Raw genomic sequence first — 21,856 nt, 5'->3', positions numbered from 1 at the left:
GACGATTCGATCGGCGAGTTGTTTACAACAATTTGAAATTCTTGGGAATCGTAATTCATCGGAAAATTCAAAAAAAATTCATCGCAATAATTATTGATACCTAATTACAAAAATAGTCGAACTGTTTAATATGGATGAGGTAAGCCGGTGTGGATTTTTTAAAATAAAAATCGACAACGGGTATTCCCCATCGAGAGTAAGTAACGTCCAAAGGAGATAACAAGTTCTAGAATAATTCCTTCATAAACTCCCACGATTTAAATCCGTTGTTCTGCACTTCCACCCATTTCTTATCACTTCTTTTTTCTCTGCCCGAGGCGAGACGTATAAATCAAGTATTTTATACCGTATAAAAAAGTGTATTTAAAACGTATGCGAGCTCTCAGAGTTATCGCCTTTTGTAGTTCCTCCGATTTTGTATGCAGGAGTAGAGGAATAAAAAGTAGAAAGACTTGGTGAGGAAACGGCGGATTTATCAAAGAGGATTTCACTGGGTGCTATAAAATTGGGTGGATGCTGAGGGGAGATGCGGATAGTAGCTGGACGATTCGCGGTTTTTGCGGTTTAAAGGCGTCATCGCTGAACTCACCTACAAGTCCATCGAGCCATCTCTCTTTTTTCTCTTGTGAATTTCTCAGTGGACCCCCGAGACTATCCCATCAATGGCACCGAATTCCCAGCAGCATGTTAGGTACCTAATGAAAGAATTCGCTATAAATCAGGAAGCAGCGGGGGCGTGACGGTTCACGCGTGACCCAGCACTTTTACTCAAAGTCTGCCTCTTTTTATTTTTATTTTTGTATTATCCAAGGATTTTCTCTCCCCATGCGATCCTCTTCGGGCTATTTTGCAGACTGTGGATTTTACTCCAAGTATTTCACAATTATCTAGTCCGCTATTCATGGAAATTTTACGAGATGATTCGTTTATAAAACTGCATTTATTTATTTTTCGTGGAGACAGGAAATGGTTTTTTATTTTTCTATGTTAAATGGTGAATGGAAATTGAATTCTTCATGTGGAGAAAAATTCTTTGAAAATATTTTAGCGATTTTATTCAAATATATTGACAATAACAAATAGTTGTCTGATTTTTTCTGGGATATTTTATGAAAATGCAGAAGTAAATTTGACGTTGTCGAGAATTTTGAGAGTAATTTTCGACGAGTGTTGAAATTCCTAGAGAACTGTATCTTTTTAAAAATTTCCAAGATGTCTGCCGGAAGTATGAAAAGACCTGGAGACTGTTCGCAATATTTCAGTGGTGCAGCGATACATCTCCCAGACTTTAAACAAAACTTGGAAAAAAAAAAGATGAAGGGTACTCTCAGAAAAACAACACCACGGAATTCAGTTCTATGGCATGAGGGGACATTGTGTCACGCGTTTATGTAACTGGAGATCACGTCTTCGTTTTACGACATTCTGAGTCTTGTGGACATGTCAAGGGGTTCTTTGTAATGCTCCAAGAGAGGTGCATTACAGATCGCTTTTGTCAACCGTACGAGAAAAGATCTGTTTGTCCTTTTCAATTTCTCATGGAGATATCTTTCGGAATAAAACGGGCAAAATGTTGACAATGCGGTGGCGCGGAAAAATATCCCCAGCTTTCCTGGAAATTTCTCATTCCCAAGTTGCGGAGATAATGAGGTGTGCGAATGAAAATCCGATAAAAATAAAAAGCACCTCAATATAAAAATGATTTTACCCTCAAACACTTACTCTGACTTCCCCTGAACAAAAATGGCAGCTGCGGTAAGCCAATAAAAAAATTATTTACAAAAAATAACTTCCTAGACTGCCGTCAATAACAACGGAACATGTAAATCAATAGAACTGCCAGGGATACTGAAACAAAAGCCCTGGGAAAAAAAAATCATTCAGAGAAAATCCCCTAGATATTGGAATTCCGCATTATTGGGTCCAAGCCAGACAAAATGGCAGCACTCAGGGTAAAATAGAAACATTGGAGAGGAAAACTCGGAAAACTTCCAGTCCGCTCCCTCCAGTGTTCCATTCCGGGACAAAAAGGAAAGTTTCGGGAAAATGAGAGCGTTTGAATGCCACTCGGAGAAAGGGGTTATCTCGTTATTCGGTTCTATATACCGTCGAATCACTGCTGATCAGGAAAGAATATTACCCCCTCACAACATCCAATAAATAAATATTGCTCATCATCAAAAATAAAACAGGAAATTAACGCACTTCTTAAAAAATTCATTTTATATGAATAATTCCAATGGAAAATATTTTAATAATATTTTTACATGAATTCTAGTAATTGAGGAAATTTTTATGACGGAATTGAATCGGGAAAAAATAGGAGGTGGATTGGATTTTAATAATTCCGGAATGATTGATCCCGATTGATTTTTTAATATATGGGAAAATATTGGGAATCGGTAGCTTTTGATGAGGCGATGCCGCAGGGTCAAAAGGTGAACAGAATGAAAAATCTATGCCACCAGTGGCTATTATTTAACGGTAAAAATTGAGGGAGAAATGGGAGAAATGGGAGAAATGTTTCGAAGACTGTACGTATCAGTCCAACATTAGATTTACACATAATCGATAAAAAAATATGGAACAATACGTCGGAGAGACGGAGGGTTAAGAGTTCATCGGTGACAAGTATTACACGTCGGAATTGCTGCATTGCAGATTTTTTTAAAACCTCTCATAGCATTTTGAATTATTACTTAAAGTTCAGGTCCAATCGGTTCTTTAAAAATGGAAGATTGTTATAAAAATTCATGAATCACTGAATTTAAAAAACGATTAACGGAAATTTCCGAACAACTGGAAAATTCATCAGAATTTTCATCGATTCGAGTGGAAAATAGTCCGTTAATTTTTTCAGGAAAATCTCTCTGAATTTTCAATGCGCCAAATTCGATACAATCGTGAATATTTCACTTTTTCAAGTGAAATCTAAATAGTACCATAAAAATACTGCGGAATTCCTCATTTATATCTCCTTATTTTCAGCATTATCGAGGCTCTAAGTGAACAATTTATTTCGACATGACCGGACGCCTCAGATGAAATTCCGATACACCTCATGCCATAAATACTCAATCGATATTCATTCAGTGGAAAAATCTCCGAGTGAATTTTCAAAATTATCATATTTATAAATATGTCGGGAAAAGAGACTGACGGATGATTGAATCGGCGCGTGACTTCAATTTGCCTTGTCGATTCTACTTCCTCCGATAATAAAAAAATTGGTTGAGGGGGTGGAGAGAGGGAGATGAAGGGGGTAGAAAATTGTGTACCTTAACCACTGAGCAACGAGCCGGAAAAGAGTGCTGCGAGGGGGTGGAAAAACGAGGGGTGGAACATTACGTGATCGACGAATTGGTACCGTTGAATTTAGAGTCAGAATTCATCTCCCATCCAATCGATTTCGTCTATCCATCAATGATTGAACGGAAATTCCACTCGCGTCTCGATATCGTCGCAAAAATTATACCCAACGAATTTCAGGAAATCCGAGTTGCCGTATCGCCGTGGGATCCCCTCGAAAAATTGACGAAGAAATAAAACAGAATTAACTTTCATTCAAGAACATCTCTAATTAACCAATTGTTCTCATTACTCCGACCCGAGTGAATTTTTCGTGCAATTTTTTCTGGATGACTTGAGAATTAAATACTCAAGCCCTCACGGTAAACTCAAATCACTCTTTTATTTTGAACATCATCTAGAGCATCAGCTATTTCTGGTATGAGAGGAAAATTTGTACCAAGGTATTCTGGAATGTTGTTTCGTCCACGTAATCTGTGGGATCATGCTCTCCTGGGGACACAAGCCATAACAGTGATATCCGAAATAAAGGGAAACTCGAGTTATCACCTTACGAGGGCTCATTCCGGGGGAAAATCTCATTATCGTCGGCTAAGCTCCAGATGGTTGTTCTTGAGTTTGAGATTTTTGGAGACCCCGGGGCTCATGATGACTGCGGGTCAATGTACTTTTTACCCTCATCTTATCTCTGACAACTCTATCCCGCAGATAATCACAAATAATTTCATGAAGTGAAGCAAATGTCTGATTTCCGAGATGAACTCAAATTTATACCGAACGTCTGAGATTGTTTTCCAAATGCAAACAGAATGAACATCAATTTTTTGTAAATTACTAGTTAAAAATCGCAGGACTAATTGTCGTGGATTTTTTTTTAACGCAATCCACCGAAAATTGATGGTGAGAATGGAAATGAAAATTTCTGAACTGGAAAATTCTGTGAACCTCGAGAAAACGAGATTACACATCTCCCCGTTTTATTCGCCGAAACAACGGCTGCCCGTAAAAGATTCAAACCACTAAATCGTGGATGTCAACATCACGAAAGCGAAGAAATGACATTTTAAATGAGATCAGTGAATGTGCACTCGTTATTGCGGTCGAGCTGAGAGGTTAAAGTATCCTTTGGTCTCAGCAACGCAGGTCATGCTGTGAAGATATTCTCACGAGAGTCGCAAATTGGGTTTTACGGTGAAGTCTACAAGAAATCCGATTCCACGGAAGAAAGAATTCATACCCCAGGAGATGACGGGTGAATCTAGGCCGTATTCCACTCACGCACTGATAATTCTCAATTCAGAATCGAGTGCATTTGGTGGTGCTTGCGAGAAGTTCACATCGAGCCAGTACTTTCGACGTTTCAATAGAACACGGTAAAGAGAATTAACTAGAAATATAAATTATGAAAGAATTCGTGAAATGATAATGGGATAAAAAATAGCAACGATTGAATTTATCAGTTAATAAATCGGCAAATGCCTGAGTTATCCAATTAACCAATGGCAGGTGACCTGTGAATCGGCAATTCGCGGAAGATCAATTCAATACCAACAGTATTGGTACGTGTGACCACATGTGTTGCTTTCCCATTGCGAATTTGTCCCTCGGGACTAGTCTGTTAAATGCTGAGTAGCTAAATGTGGCTGAGCGAGACGCTAATTGCCATCGTTAATCCACCCATCGAAAACAAGAGGTAATTATAATTTCATTACGTAATTTTCACGAGTACCGGGAGAATTAAGTTGTCCCTGCATGTGCTACCGTTAACGACTGCTCTGTATTCCGATTTTGATAAATCATTCAGCACCCGAATTCATCTACAACCGCACGATGATTCTCCCAAGAGAAGATGATTTTGCTATTCTGTCAATTCCAAAAACGCCGTCGGTATTTAATCCTCTTGAAGATTGGATCTGCGTTCTTGTCGGGGGGGCACTTATGTTTAGCAATCTAGAAACGATGACTCGTAATTAAAGACTCATTACCCACGGATTTGTAGAGGGCCATTTGGAACCGCTGATCCTCGCATTTTTTTTCAGGAGGAAAGAACCCTTGAATGGGTTTTCCAGCGAAATAAAAATAATACCCTCATTCGCGAAGCATTAATTCAACGAGCTCTTTTCATTTTCCCACTCACGGGAATTAGAAAGAGTGAATGTAAAAAATAGATTACCGAGGAGAGGAATATGTAGAGAAAAAAATCAAACGACTCACGCAAAATGTCTAGACTCTAGACACCCTGAGAATTTTCTACGAAGTCTTCAAAAAAAATTAATAAAAAGCAATTATATCCAATTGACAGTCAATTGGACATAATTGCTTTTTATTAATTGAAATGGAAATTGACTCTCGAAATCAATATTTTTCCCGTATCGATAATTGAATGAATGACATGTAAAAATGTACTTTAGAAATATTCGAGATCCATTAATCGATTAGATCTCAGGATGAGCCAATAGCCCCGGAGAAATCGTTCAACCCCTTGAGTAAAATCCTCCCGATACGATCAGCCCCTCAGATAATAGCCACCAGAACCGAGGTACCGTATTAATGCATCTCGCGATAATCCTAGCCTCCGAGAAGTCATAAATATCCATTCCAAGTTCTGAAAGCATAAACGAAGGACTAGAATAAAAAAAAATTGATCGAGGGGCACCACTTCTGGTGTTCCTTCAAGAACAATTGCTCCGTAAATCGTGAAAATGTCAACCACCGGCAAAACTCCTCACCGCAACCCCCAACCGGCATGAGAACAAATTTTACTGCCCAATTAGGTCGACTAAACACCACGGAATTCCACCCCGTGGATTCTCTAATTTATAATCTGGCATTTTCCCGTTTTATCATCAAAACCACGTCTTCGTGAGAATGGGTGACACCCCCTGTGCACGTAAATGGACCGTTAAGCCAAGAAACATTGGAATTTATTAGCCAATCGTTTGTCACGGACATACGCCATCAAGAGGTATGCTAAACCTCTCGGATCTTATAGTGCTGATGTTAAATTTCTCGAATTTCCACACCGAAAAAATTTCTATGACTAGTCGAAATTCTAATGATCAGCCGCGAAAATCAAAATTTAATTTAATTTTCAATTCCAATTGTTTAATTCCAAAAATAGCTTGGTGCATAACAATGATTATTTTCCAATGAAACAATCAATATTATCAATATATCAATCAATCAAAAAAATTCAATTGACAATTTTTTTTTCATAAATATTATATACAACATTGATTTAATTTTCTCGAAAAAATTGCAATTTGCACTGGACTGATTATCAATGCCAATTATGAAGAGGAAAATCTGGAAAAACAGAATTGCGTAACATTCACATAAAAATGAAAAATATCGGTGCTCCCGTAATTTTTTTGTGAGATTTTCCCGTCGTGCAGTGACTTTTCCTCAAAACAAGAAATCTTTCGTGTTGTTGGATTGAATAGTATCCAACAATCCATACAGCTGTAAAAAAAATAGGGGAGGGTACCGAGAGTACAAAGAGATATCTTGACAGCCATTCTCTCAACGTACATGGAGAAGTTTCCATGTGGTAACGTGCCGAAAGTTTGAGTTTGGAACATAATACACTGTTGGAATCTTGGAAACGTAGCTCTTCGACTTATTTGGTCGCACATTGCGAGACTTCCTAAACTCACGAGAATCGAATCTGCATTGCTCAGTGAGTACGAAGGGTGTGAGGATGCTATGCATAAATTATTGAATGAATTGTTTCAGAATCTGCGGAATAACAATTGAAATTGTTTCATTGAATAGAATATTCTTGTCACATTTTCCAAGAGTTTCATATTTTCCTAGCGGAGTCAATCAACATGATAGAAGATATTGACTATTCCTGAGATTTGTCATGACAGTTTCGGATATATCTATTCAATTTTTTAGATTATATGATTTGATAATTGGTAATGAGGGGGTGTACAAATAATTGATCGCGTGTGACTCCGAAGAATAGCTCCGAAGAATCGGCGAAACAGTGAACCGATGATTCCTCAGATAATAAAGGACACTGATTAAACTCGAAATGGTTCGGTGTAAATGCCGAAAGGGGAATTGGCGTGTAAAGCGTTATCATATCGATGGATCGAAAAGCAATTTGGCAGCAATAGAGAGCTCCTTCATTGACCCCTTATCCGATCGCGTTACTCCCGCAAATTTATTTTCGTCAGAGTTCCATCAGGAGCACTTTCAACCACTCGGCACGACCTTTCACCAATGCATTTGCAGTCATTCTGACCTAAAACCAACAAATCTCAAACTCCCATTTCGAGAGACACAACTATTTCCATAACTTTTTGACAATGAAAAAGAAAATTGTTATTTAAAACGAGTGAGGAATTTTCAAAGAATTACCCTCAGCAATTATCCTGAGTAATCAATTGAATTTTCAGGAAATCATGATAAGATGATGATGAAGAGTAATGAGGACTTGTCCTGGACATCGAAAGTTCTGAATAACCCGAGTTTTTGGAATATTGCGCCATGAAAAATTCCCGGAGTACCAGAACCCATTGAGAACCTTTACAACCATCCGGAATTTCCCGGAAAATTCAATGCCTCGGAGACAAATAAAATAGGAAACAGGGGTTTTTGTTTGAAAAAATTCCCTTGCCGCTGCATCGATGTCATGGGGTATATCGGTTCCAGGTAGGCGCGACAGATCGCACCCGAGATCTTTATCTTTCCTTATCTCACCTTCGAGTGAAATTTACGATAAATGAAAAGAAAATGGTGGAACCAGGGACGTGGTGTGAGAGTATATTTCCTGGTTGTCCTATTCATTAGTGGAATCACTGTCACTGATAATTCAGATCAGTCCTCAAATAATTTGGAATCAGGATAATAATATATTGTGCCAACAATCAAGAAAAAATGATTGTGACACTTTCGAGTTAATAAATTAATTTCACTCGAAAGAATTAATGACTAAACTTTTAAATTTTTTTTTTTGGTTGACAGTTGTCACGGGTGTTTGAACAAAGAATGAAAATGCACTTATGGTTTGATTTCACTTTTCATTTAATCACAAGTTTGAAAACGAACAACCACTCGCCCATGAACCCGTCCTATTCCACTGTCTCCATTAGAAAAAAAATACGAAAGGAAATATTTTCAAGAGGAGCGATGAATTGAATTTTTTATTATTCTCATTTCAACTATCCTGTGAATTTTCTTCAATTTCCTGGGCTGCATCGCTCACTCAAAAGTTCAGTCGAACGTTAAAGGAATGGAAATGCGATATGCAAATATCCAATTAGCCGAGCGCATGCACGAAACACGAGGCCAACTTGGCAACGTTTTATCATCCCTTATTCCCCCTTTGTTCTTCTTTCATCTCCACCGAGAAAGAATCCAATGGAAAATCAATTTTTGTCAGAAATGGGATAAAAAAAAAAAAGAAACGCGCCTGGGGCTGAGGCTTTTGTTGTGAATGCACTGGGAAACCCGGGGGTGGGCACCCCGTGGGCTTTTTTTTTATTTTCAGTGGAAATAACACGTACGCGGGAGATAACAGCGGGGAACGATTGTCTACAATTTCATGATAATTTATCGATCATCCGAGGACTGATTGATGAGAAATATTTTTTTTCGTGGGGCTGGCGTTTTCGGAGGCCAATCTCGGATATGAGGGTAACCAGGGGCTTAATACCTGCAGGCCATCACCTGGGGGGTCTCCCTCACGGCGTTTTATCGAAGAGATTATCGCTGGAGGATGACAAATTTAATTATTACCGTGATTTTTCATTTTTCGAGAGCCGGGGAAAATGTTCAGTCGGTTGTTGAGTGATAAAATGCGATGAGTGACTTTTACGTTCCAGAAATATCTATTTATCGAAATAAAATGGCCTCAAGGGGAAATGAATGACTTTTTGTTATTAAAAACCAATTGTTTTTTAGGAAAACAGGGTAAATTATGCGGACACCTTTTTAAAAGAAAACAACTTTGTTGAAGAGCACTGAAAATTATCGGAGATTCCTTCGGAAAATTCCAGAAAATTAAGGCGACGTCCCTAAAAATAAAAAGTTTTTCCTCTGCGAAACTAGAGTTGATTAGATGTACCTCTTCGCTAGTGATTCCTTGAATTTCGTTGTGATGTTTCAGTTGCAAAGTGAATATTTGCGGAATAGTGCTGACAGAAATGCGAGGAGTGTACACATTGTCTCCCCCAAATTGAAAATTACTCTCCGCTCCAGTAACTCTATCGCATTACAGTCATGTTTGCAATTAAAATTAATAACTCCGACATGTCACGTTTATTTTTTCTTCCGAGTAGACAACTCCCTAATTACCCCATAAATTGAACCCAAATATTTAGAACGAAAGATTAATGAAGTACCATTTGTATAATTTAAAGAAAACATCTTTCGTCTGGATGGATAAACGGAGCTCAAAGGGAGTTCATCCGGCTCTCGAAATTATCATGATGTCCTTGTCTCAGGGTTTTGGCCAGGGGCATGAGGATATACATAAATTGTGATTCACTCCGCCCATTATGAAAATACGATTGTGTCGTGCCACCGTGTGCTCGTGATCATGATCTATTTACATGATAACTGTTGATGATTAATTTTACTTGTTAATTGAGTCGATTCCACTTTTTTTCCTTTTACCAGAACAGGGAGAAAATTTGGACAATCAGAACTTGATTCGATCGAGAATCAGACGGATTTATTTATTTAACAAAATAACCGGTAATGATATAATATCAGAATAAAAATCAAAAGAACAAAAATATCAAGCTCGGTATTTTTTAAACAATACCGCATGCTCAACGACACATGTCGCATCATACGAGATGTATTCATTAAACCCGTAAATAATCAAGTGTAATGATAATTGGAGTACACCTGGAGACCTCATGAGTTTAAATTCTCCCGTAACAACTCGCTCGTCAACATTTCGAAAGCCCGGGTTTTCGTAATTCGTGGAGCGTTAAGAGTCGAGTTGACTTCTATATTCAGTACAAAACAACAAAACTACACGAATTTTCCAGATTCCGCGCTTTGTATACACCCGTGTCCAAATGAAAAATAAGGGTTCAGCATTAAGCGCAATAGCCTGTACACAGTTCTCAGTTGTTACCTTGTAATGGAAAACATCTGTTTCTTGATGAAGTGTTTGAATATTCCCTCATCCCGGTACATGAAATGGATCTCAAGTATATGACTCCCATTAATTAGCAAGTCTGAGAAATAAATAAAATAGTTAAAGCAAACGTTCATTAATATGCGGATAAAAGGAAAAATATTTATTACTGATATATTCCGATTCTGGTTTATGGGATTTTTAATTTAATCTAATTTTCTTGGGATTCTATTGTTATCTGAAAATGAAATGAAAAATCCCCAATTATTTGTCATTTCCGTGGTTAAAAAAATCGAGAGGAATTTTTAAAGCAGAGATTTTCAAAGAGTACATCAGGCTATTCTTTTATGACCTATAAAAATCTGGTATTGATCAATTATTGAATTTCAATAATTTCTTTGCAACGAACGTCACCGTGTCTTGAACAACAATGACACTGTACTCTACTTTAAGATGACCCTCGGAAAGGGTAGAAAAAGTCAAAGATTGAGTGACTGGGTAACCGATTTCTCATCATGTGTATTTTCTGGTGTGTCCGGATGGCAGTGTCACTTGGCACCGGATATCGGCTTTCAACCGTTAAAGTTTTGAGCCAATGGGCATGTCCCGTACTGAAAAGAGAGATGATATATGCCAGCCAGTGGATGGAAAGACTGCAGTCAGAAATCACTGGAATAATTTTACAAATGGATTCAAAAATCCCAAACTCACTGAATCCAATCGTCAATGGTAAATCCCGGGATTACAATAACCGGCGACAGAGTGGAAATAACTTTTAGCCAAATGAGTTTCGCTATTTCTACATTCATCAGAACTTTGCACACATTTTTTTTGGAAAAGTGGTAGACCAACCGTGAACTCGATCGTGCGTAAGTTTTCCCTCCTCCTTCGAAGGGAATGAGATGAGAGAAAAAACGATATGGCAAGCGAAATTGGCAGAAGTCCAAGTGCCGGAAACACCGTGGGGAACTGTCCAAAGAACCTTTCTTCCACTTCTTTCGTGACCGGCGACTCAATAAATATCTCCGGTTAAATCGCCGCTTTTTATACACGAATTTTTACCTTTTTTATTAACAACGTGCCAATATCTGTGATGAATAAATTGCCTTCTCGATTTTTCAATAACTACACGAAGGGAAAAAAAAATCTCAATATTTCCACCTCTCTCAGTAAATTATCTTACGATCAATTGGTTAAGAAAATTTCATACTACACAATTGAAATTGATCCAATCAATGAAGTATCCGTTCTCCCCAACTCACCGAATAAAACATTTAAATATTCCCTCTTTATTAATTCCCATCTTCATTAGAGGTTGACTTCCGCCCGGAGGCCAGTACTCCCCGGGGCTAAATAATATTGAGGATGGTTTTAAAAAAAAAGAGACCGATGACAAAAAAAATAATACTCGTCAAGCACGTACTCGCAGAATGCATCCCTTTAATTACGTGGAAATTAATTAAAACGCAGCGGGCGTGTTGATTGCCGCATGCGTGGCACGCGATTCTGTGCAAACATGGGAATTATATGAGGCGAGCAGAAATCGCTGAGAGCACCAATTGGTGCTTCGACACCTCATTAAATAGTACCCCCAATCTAGATTTGAAATCTTCATTCTAAAACTAAATACACTGGGATATATCATGAACACCATCGGGGATTATTAATGATCCCTCGAGGGTTCACAAACTATCGGTTATAGCTCGATTCATGGGGATCTAATGGAAATCTTTAAATATTTTACACCGGGATTGCTGGATGAGAATCGGTAACGGTCTGTGGTATTTCGGTTTTTGATTACAGGGCGTTTTTACGACGATTTATTATTTTGAGATTTTTCAATTGTCTAGTGGTTTTTAGTGAAGGATAAATTCCGGTCCACATTAACTTGCGGAGATCGGTTTGAATAAAAAATTTAGACAGATATTTCAGGAATTTCAGTCAATTTTTTTTGGAGGAAATTATTTTTCTTTCTTGTGCACAGAAAAAATGCATTTTTTATTAATATTAAACATTTACATGTTTTTTTTGTATAGATTACGATTACGATTTTTTATACGATTTTTTAAATTATAGTAATTAGGTAGGGAATTGATTAATTAATCAAGTTTTGATGGACGGGATCATCTTGAAGAGCGGTATATATGATTGTCGCAATTGAATATTAATATTTAAACATAAATATTTGAAAAAATTTGAGATATTTGGCAAGATATATTTCGCCAATTTATCATCAATTATCATTCGTAATGTTTTCGCGCGGAAACTTGGCCGACTTCCAATCCCGTGATTTTGATGATTAATGGATTACCATAGCGGGTGATTTTGAATGAAACATGAATGTTTTATTAGAAATTCTCCATATTTCAGGTGAGATGAGGAAAATTAAACATTCTATTACTAGAGTCTATCCGTATACTCGTTACTCGAGACCAGAATAGTTAACTCACCGGAGGGAATGCACTCGTTATTTTAAACTCGTGGATATAACGCTTTTTGCGGTGAATATACGAAAAGTGTCTGTTTTCCAGCCAACTGCGAAGACAATTAAATTGGATTCAACCCGGCAATTGCAATTCGAGTTGCATGCAATCTCGTTCGTGTCACTCGTGAAACAGTACGTAGCGTGAAAGAATAATGAAATTGAATCATTTTGACATTGACGACTTCAATGTCGAAAACTCTCTGTTTTCTACAATTTTTATCTATTTTCGGTGGCACTACGGTGGGGAGGATTACCGCAGGAAAATATACGGGAATATTACGGATTAATGAAGCAGTGGAGATGATGGAGTTTTCACTGTTTTTTAATATTTATTGGCGTTTTATTGTTTCAGATGTGCCTCGTTGGTGCTGCACTTGGAGAAAACAGCACTGTTGATGATGTTTTCGGGATAACATCCACGGCTATTCATGGGGAGAATGAAGTGGTGAGAAAATATGATTTTCGATGGCCATTCCGCAAGGAAACTTTGGAATTGTATAAGTTTGAGGTCACGATATCGATAGAAAAATCGATTTCAAAGGAAAATTTCAATGGAAAACGATCAATTACGATAGAACATCGATTTAATTAATTTAAATGTTTCTGACAATCTGTGTAATTGAGTTTTTAATTACATGCGATGATTGTTTTTTCATTATCGATTAATATTCGAAAGAAAAATTTTTTATAGTGAAATATCGATTGATGAATATTTGAAAAATATATTTGAAACTTCTGAAGATCAAAATTGAAGATCAGGCTGGACCGAAAATATCTTCTGCCGACGGTGAAGGTACAAACTCAATTTTCTCTACCGCTCGCTGGAAAAATTGTTTTCGTTGTAGAAAGAGCGCGTAGAATTTTTTTTTCGTGGAATTTATTCACTTGGAAAAATATTATTCCCTTCTGCCAATGTGTGGAGCCAGCAAGACGCGAGGAATGAGATGAAAAAATGTCTACGAGGTTTGTACAAAAGTTCGGTGAGGAATTCACGTTTTCCGTTCGCCTTTTTCCTCTATTTTTTATTATTTTTTTCCCTCTGGCAACCACTTCGCGCCGAGTCGCACACGTGTCAAAGAACCGACTAACACTCGTGACCCCGAGAATTTTTTCACCCCAAGTTTTTTCTACATTTCAACTCTTCATTGTTCATATTGCACTCGTTCATGGTAAAAAGCAACGTCTCTCATTTTGTAAAACGTACCTGCCGTCAGTACCCTGAAGATAGGAGCGAAAATTCCTGACATAAACGCCAAGAAAAGGCTCCAGTCGATGGTGAAAAACGTGTCATGCGTAACCGATTGATTTTACCTGGTGACAATTATTCTCCAGGACAAACAGACCCTCTGATACCCGATGAAAAATATCTGCGAAGAAAATTCGCATTTGCAAAATCATGCACATCGGCAAAAATTTGACTTCAACACAAAATACGATGGAGTTCATGAAATATTAATCCCAGCGATTTAAAAAGTTTATCAGCCCCCATATTTCAGAATACATAACACCCAAAGTATCCCAGCATATCCGAAACACTCGTTTAGCTTTACGACGAGTGCATAAAGTTCTCAGAGTGCACTTGCTATTGAAACGCAGCTTCATCTTGTTACTCACTGTGCCATTTTCCTCGTTTGAAGTACGTTGCAAAAGTCAGTCGGTACCGGAGAGATGTGCGCATTTCCCTATGTGCTTTTCCAGGATCATGTGACTGGTAGAACTAAAATCCTGGAGAAAATCCCATCGTTTCAGGGTCTCACTGAGAACTTCTAAAAGACTGCGTGAACTTCGCGTATATCCCTGAATTTTAATATCAATATTAGCTTGCGATGAGAGGACAAATTATATCTTCAAATATATCGAGGCCCTTCAAAAACCCCCAATAATCTGAGGCCTTAACACGTCGAGTGAACAAACAATCCAAAAATAATGAAGAAACATGTGCACCGAGAGTAAAAAATTCGTGAAATCGTGGATTTAACACAAAAAAATGAAAAATTTCTTTTTGAATGGCTTCATTGGCAAGCGAAAAACACGACGCATTTTCTGCAGTAGTTTTGCTAACACAAGTGATACATATCCGTCAAATACCTCTGATAAACACAACTTTAGTGAAAATTTCCCTAACACAGTGAGTAGCCATCAAGCGCAGATATCCATTCTCAAATTTAATCCCGTTCATATACATATTTCATTTTGCGGCGAGCATATGCCCTCCCCTCATCCCCCCTCTCTCTACCCCTATGTAATTCTTGCTTCAGCAGGTATAGCACACATGCAAAAGGCAAACTAAATTGATGTAACTTCGCTCACACATAAAAACTAAAAGCCCCTGTGGCACTTTTTCCGACAGCCTCCATTTCCGTTATGTATTTTATTTATTTTTTTTCGTCCCCCCTCCCCCCCCCCTGACGAATTTTCCATACGATATTTGCGGAGGGACGAAATAATATCGAAGCATGCGTGAATATCGATATCCTCTCGTTCTTTTCTGGAGTTTCCTTCGTGGTCTGATTGCACATCAACCTTTTCACTCCACCCTCTCACTCTATATTTATATATTGTTGAGTCTTTCCTCCATGGTGGCATAAAACTAACTTTGCCAATGCAAGTGTGTCTCTTGCGAATCCCTCTACTATTCTATCTCAGTGGTGTAATAGTGAATGTTGGGTTGGGGGATAGACAAAACGAATGAGATGAGAGTGAGGGTAGGATACATATCTGGGTTACTCAGCCTCACGTATCTCTATTTTTCTGACTTTGGTATTTTTCTTTATCTTGAAATTGAATTTATCCGATCCTTATAGAGACACTTCTATTGGTTATCCGTGGAGTCATTCGTCTATTTCAAAATGTCGGGGGAAAAAATATTCGTTGCGTCTTATCTAGTCAAATTTTCGCTACTATTTTTTTCTTTTATTACTCGAATCGAAATTTTTATTCTCGATTAATTCCCGTTAGTGAAGGAACGGCAAGGAATGGAAATTTTGAAAAATCCATAGATTTGATTTGATGAGCCAAAAATTGAAGTTCAAAGAATATTGTTAATATAATTATTCGATTAAATGACTTTCTCGAAATTTCCATGGCAGGTAAAATTTTTGGAATGCGTTATTGACTTACCAACAGTTTTAGCACTAGTGCTGGCAATTTATCGTCTAAACACCGGAGTCATAACCACCGAGCGTTACACGCTGTAAATGTGTGCCAACCAACTTGGCAAATGAAATTTTGTAAACAATTTTCACCATGAGATGTTGATACTCATGGTGGCATATGCCCGTAGAAATACAGAGGCAATGGCCATCCAATTCGGAAATCACTTCAAGCGACTTGACGTGAGTTTCTCACTGGCGTTAGTTTAAACTTTGTGCTTTGTACAGTGAAAGCTAACGAGGTTTTCCTGTGTGCCTCACGCTCCAGCAATTCCTCGCTTTGCATCACACACGATCAACACACGAATGTACCGCTCCATGTTTTTGTTATTTTCGTATGAATTTGGGAGTATTCTTTGTTTATCTGTGTATTTTGGAACAGATGGTTCAAAGGATTTGATGAAACGTTTGCGGATGCCGCGCTATTCCGAGTTTAATCAATAGATCTGGCAGCATCAACTCAGTATTTTTGTTTATAGACCAAATCGTTGTGGTTTCTTCGTAAAAAAAATTATGGTTCACATTTTAATTCCCGGGGGTGAATATTCAGTCCGAATTTAGAACGCCTGACGTAAGACGAAAGATCGAGTCGTTCTCCGAAATTTTGAAACAAATCTGAAACGTTCGACAATTTATCTAATTTATCACTAAAAAAAAGGTATCCCCACGTGACTTTCACCGCTCATTTATTAACTAATTAAATTTCACAAGACGACCATCAAATGGAATTCAGGGGAAATGCTCATTCATTTCAGATTACACTATCGCCTTCACGCGGTCATTTACATCCTCCAATCTCGTAATGTTTTCCAACAGGAAAAATCATCCCGATGGTACCCTAATGATGTCATTAGCCATCATTGCTGTTCTAGCGATGAGAATTATTTGAAGACCTCAAATAATCGGATGGACACCACCGGAATTCCCCCGGGCTATTTTCCCAGATAAAAAACCCATCCCCGAAAATTGATGATGAAACGATGTCCAGCCGTTGGGGTAGATGTAGAAGATTCCGAATATAGCGTTATCTCAGATCTTCTCAAAGTGGCCTAACCTTTTTCCATCGCCATTACTAAAGAAGAGTGGAGCCACTTCCTCGGCGGTTGCTTTCAATAATTTGGAAGTCTAATTTACCCCACCCGAAGGACTTTAGGAGTCTCGTCTATTCCCCAAGAACTATTTCGAACGCAATCTGTCTGTCTCACCGGAAAAGGTGTGAGAAAGAGGTGATTCGGGGATTTGTGGATAGAGAACAAATTGACACCTACAATCGTCCTGAGGGGGAGAAATACACGGTTGGTTGCCCTCCGAGAGGCGCCATTTCTGGGTGGAGGGCTTGAATAATGCAGTCTGTTCGAAATGCCATCACTGGACGATATTCCAGCTGAAGGGAAAGCCCTCAAGTTTTATAGGATTCCAGAGTTTTTCAGACTTTGGGGAAATTAAACCGCTCGGAGGGAATTTATCGAAATTTTCCAACTAAAAATTCCGATTTTCATAAAAGTCAGTTCAATAAAAACTGGATCTATATATATAGTATATATTTCCCTGGGATTTTCCCTTTGAAACGAATTTAAAGTATTTTCCCGGAGAAATGAAAAATAATCGACTTTATCTTCCATTTATCGCGGCACATTTCCGATTTTGAGAGAGATAACATTTTCATTAGGAGATATTATTAACTTGAATCGATTATTACCCTTTACCTTTACCCCTTCGTCACTGAATTCTTCGTGTCGTTAATTCTCATCCCAGAATTGATGCCAGAAGCCAATCGGGACCTCATATCACAGAAGTGGGCCGTAAAGTCTATTCCCGATATGAGAAATGTCACGAGAGAACTGCGAAAATTCTCCCGACGAAAAGGCGAAGAACTAGAAGACGATATGGTTATAATCGTAAACACAGGGGAATAATCCATTTTATTGTGGAGTTGAGCTTCGAGTTTGGTGGTCGTCTCCTCGTGAAAGGAGGATACAATGGAAAGTGCCAGGAATCAGTGAGAGATGAAGGGTGAGAGGGAGGACGAGGAGGAAAAAAAAAGTAACAAAATTGTTAGAGATTCGGGCGAGAAGGTTTTTACAATGTCATAAAGTTCCTGTCTGTCTGGGATATCATTCCGTATTTAACGGACACTTGACTCGGAACATGCAGCATCTCTTCGGCAGTATAACCGATGGAAATTTGTGTTTTATGCGTGGGCAAAAGAGTAGCCTATTCCAGCTCTCGTATAAAATGTAACGATCGCGCATTCGACATTGGATTTTTCGATTGTCCATGCGTTGGGCGTCAAGAGAAATCCGAAAGGAATGGGAATATTCACGGTTTATCGCCTGTCGTTTATTCATTTATTGATCACCAAAGGCTTTTTTTCTCTTTCAAGTGATTGGAGGCTATTGGCTGAGACACTGGGAAGACGACAGGGAAGATATGGAGTATCAATCGATATTCTCTTTAATTTTATCGATTTTCTAGGTTTCGGGGGAATGTCCTTTCATGGTTTAGCCATAGTCCAAAATTGTTTAATTAATTGGTTATTGCTTGAGTGTCGTTCTATTTTCGGATATGGGATTTGGTGGATGTTCAATTAATTTTCGGAACATTTGCGAATGAATTTTCTGGATGGAAAGGAGAATACTATCCTTACTTTCGAAGGGACACAACAATACGAGTCTAACCTCGCGATTCTTCTTGAATTATTAAACCCAAGGGAAAATGAGCTTGAAATGGCTTCAATTTCTACTCTGGGATTCATTAAATTTTTAGGTTCATTACCGGTGGAACAAACGGGATATTCCCATTACTCTTTTATGAAGTGAATCATCTCTCTTCTAAAAAACTTCATCTCAAAACTATTAAATCGGCTGTTCTATTTTCCACGAACTTTTTACATAAATTTACAGAATTTTACTGAAGGCACATGCGAAATAATATCGTTCACTTTTTAACAAAATGGTTTAATCTCAAAAACTATCGATTTGAAATAAAAATACCAGAAGACCTTTTTTCTCGAAAATCTAATGATCTCCAAAAAAGGTCTTCTAACATTTCCTCGCTAAATCGACAGTTTACGAGATAAATCGATAAAAAAAACAGAGATTCACCAAATTTTTTTCCCCACTCGACGAATTTTTTGGATGAAATTCCCTCGAGTTGAAAGTGTTCCAAAAAAATTAGCAAGCACCACCAGCCATTTCCGAAAATGCTGAGGTTATTCACCTATTCTCTCCCAAACTGAAATTACAATGTACACGAGGAATAATGAATATCTCCTAAAAGGAATGTCAGCGAGTGGAACGTGTCAAGAGGAAGAAAGGAGTGACAGAGGAAATGCCCCCGTTGTTTTGGCCCGTTGAAAATGTTGAAAGCCGGTGGGGTACTGAGACTTGGGGAGGAGTTATCCCGATCGGGTTGACGGTTGAAGCAAGAAGTAGTTCCACCGAAAACCACCAAGACGGCGTTTGAATAATGCAAACCCGAGGACTCGGTTAAAATTGATGGAAAACCCACCTTTTCCCAACCTCTGTGATTCTTTTCGCCACCCCCCAAACCCACCCCACCCCCCATTCAGTTCGAGTAAAACGTAAGATTGATTTTCGATTGGAAATACGAATGGGAAACGTATTGGTTAACCACTGCGCCATCAACTGCAGAATTCAAAACGTTCTCGTTTTATTTCGAAAAAAAAAAAAATCTCCCCGAGACGCCGAGGACTCATCGAGAAGTTTGGAAATTTCCCATTCCTGGAAATTAAAATCGAAAGAACCAGTCGAGAAGTTTCATTCAACTTCAATTGAACTTGTTTTCAATGAAATTTGTGGAAGGACTGGACTAATTTCTGGAATTGACAAGCTGGTGAGACCGAGAGGGAATCGATGGTCCTTGAGTCTTATTCGAACCCTTTGAAATAAAATACACCGTGTCCTCCAGGTCGTCAGGGATTTGAATAATTTCTCGTTGAGATCCTCAAGTCGCTCGTCCCGATTGACAGAAAGGTAGAGAGACGTCAGTGACACCAGACTCCTCCATCAAGACTCCTTTTGTATATCCCATCCCTTATCAGGCATCTCTCGATTTCGTCAAGCGTATTATCCCGGCGTATTGAAAGACTCCAAGTACCATCAATTGAAATTCCCTGTCCATTGGTCTAGGATGGAGGACAAAAAAAATTTTTTTTTCCACGTCTGGTGCAGCTACCCTGGGGGAAAAATGAAGGGCCATAGACACGAGTGATGGAACATCATGTTGGAAGGGCATCAGGCATTCATTGACTAATCGAGAGGCAAAGTGGAGCTTCAAGACGGGTGTACAGACTGGCCTTCCTAGGGCAATCGATGAACGCACAAATTTCAAGCGAAAAACCACTTCATCCGAGACTTACCCTTCCGCCCTCTTCAATTCCGCCGTCGCTGCTCATCGAATATCTTCAAAACGTCGGGGAAACCTCCACTTCGTCGTCAAAATCGATTTTACAATTTTTTTTCCCCATTTTTATTGTTTACTTTTTGTTACATTTGAATTTTTTATTCAAGTTTTCAAAAGATCAATTTTATATGCGATATCGATCACATTATTTTTTCATAATTCTATTATTTATTACGCATAACTTGAGTAATTTTTAAAATAAACATTTTGAAAATAACGCGATTCGAGGGTTTATTTTTTTTTTTTTTTTTGGGTTGCTGTTGGAAAATAATAACGAATAATAACGGAGTAATGAATTCAATATTGAAATGGGTTCAATTGAATTGGCAATGGATGGTCGATAATTTATCACTGGTGAATTTATAGACCTAACGTAATCCGACAGTACGGTGAAAAATTAAAGAAATTAGATTTTTCACTTAGTGGCCAGTTAGCGCTATCGAGACTATCCGCCAAGTAACATATTACACTGGGTAAGCCCTCATCGATCTTTCACCGTGTTTCTGCTTCACCTCTTACCAACTTTTCTTCCACACCCCGTGAACCCGAGATACTCCAGAGGATGCTGCGAGAACTGAGAAATTCATCTCGCTCGTTGGATCTTAATTTTTCACCGCTTTCTTTCATATTTCGACATTTCGGTGGAGAATTTCACTTGGAATTGTAATAAAAACCTGCCATTCGCGGAAATTAAATTATCAACGGCTAAGAAAAAATATTTCACGTGAAAAGAATGAACAAGTTTATTGACACTAACGGAATAAATTAATTTTGACAAAGAGAATTTCTCTGATAAAGGAAAACATCCTCTTGTCGATTTTAGTTGTGAAATTTCCTGATAAATAATTTTGCTCTTTCGTTGGGAAATAAAGCGCTGAGGAGAAAGGTTCTCTTATTATGGAAGAATTATTCATCAGAGGATTGCAGGAGTTTAAAAATTGAGAGGAATATTTTTTTGGATCTAGGAAATCTTTTTTGTCGCGGAGTTTTCTCTCTTGAAACAATTAAATGTTTTCGAGGATTGGAATTGAGGATTTTATCGGGAAAAATAATAAATAAATCCTTTGGGTTTAATTCTGTATCGAGAGGATGATATTGTAAAATTGATAAGCCAAAGTTATTTCCCATTTTGATTGATCGCAAGAGCTTCATTAAAACTTTGTGGAGAGGCTCGAAATGCAGGCGTTGACGAACCCCAAGTATGACTCGTTAAGAGTTGAGGGAACTAAATACCATCTACAAGTTTAATAATTAATAAACTTATGGAACGGAAGGATTGAGTTATTTCCACATGTCGAATATCTCAACTTCGATGATAATAATTCATATTTTTGAATTTCAGGCCGTCTCCTGGGGGGAGTGGTCGCCCTGGTCGAAGTGGTC

General features: G+C 38.2%; 1 long non-coding RNA gene across 1 annotated transcript in view; it reads left to right on the top strand.

Annotated features, from left to right (window-relative positions):
• LOC105264628 (uncharacterized) overlaps nt 1-13,336 on the top strand; it is a 42,950-nt gene extending 29,614 nt beyond the window's left edge. The window contains exon 3 of the long non-coding RNA XR_892005.1: nt 13,249-13,336. This is a non-coding gene — a long non-coding RNA (uncharacterized lncRNA). The remainder of the gene's footprint in view (nt 1-13,248) is intronic.
• Nucleotides 13,337-21,856: the final 8,520 nt, after the last annotated feature.

Source organism: Fopius arisanus, unplaced genomic scaffold (genome assembly GCF_000806365.1).
Source record: "Fopius arisanus strain USDA-PBARC FA_bdor unplaced genomic scaffold, ASM80636v1 scaffold00024, whole genome shotgun sequence".
Classification (NCBI taxonomy): Eukaryota; Metazoa; Arthropoda; class Insecta; order Hymenoptera; family Braconidae; genus Fopius; species Fopius arisanus.
Note: the sequence above shows the minus strand (reverse complement) of the source record. Positions and strands in the feature narration are given on the sequence as shown.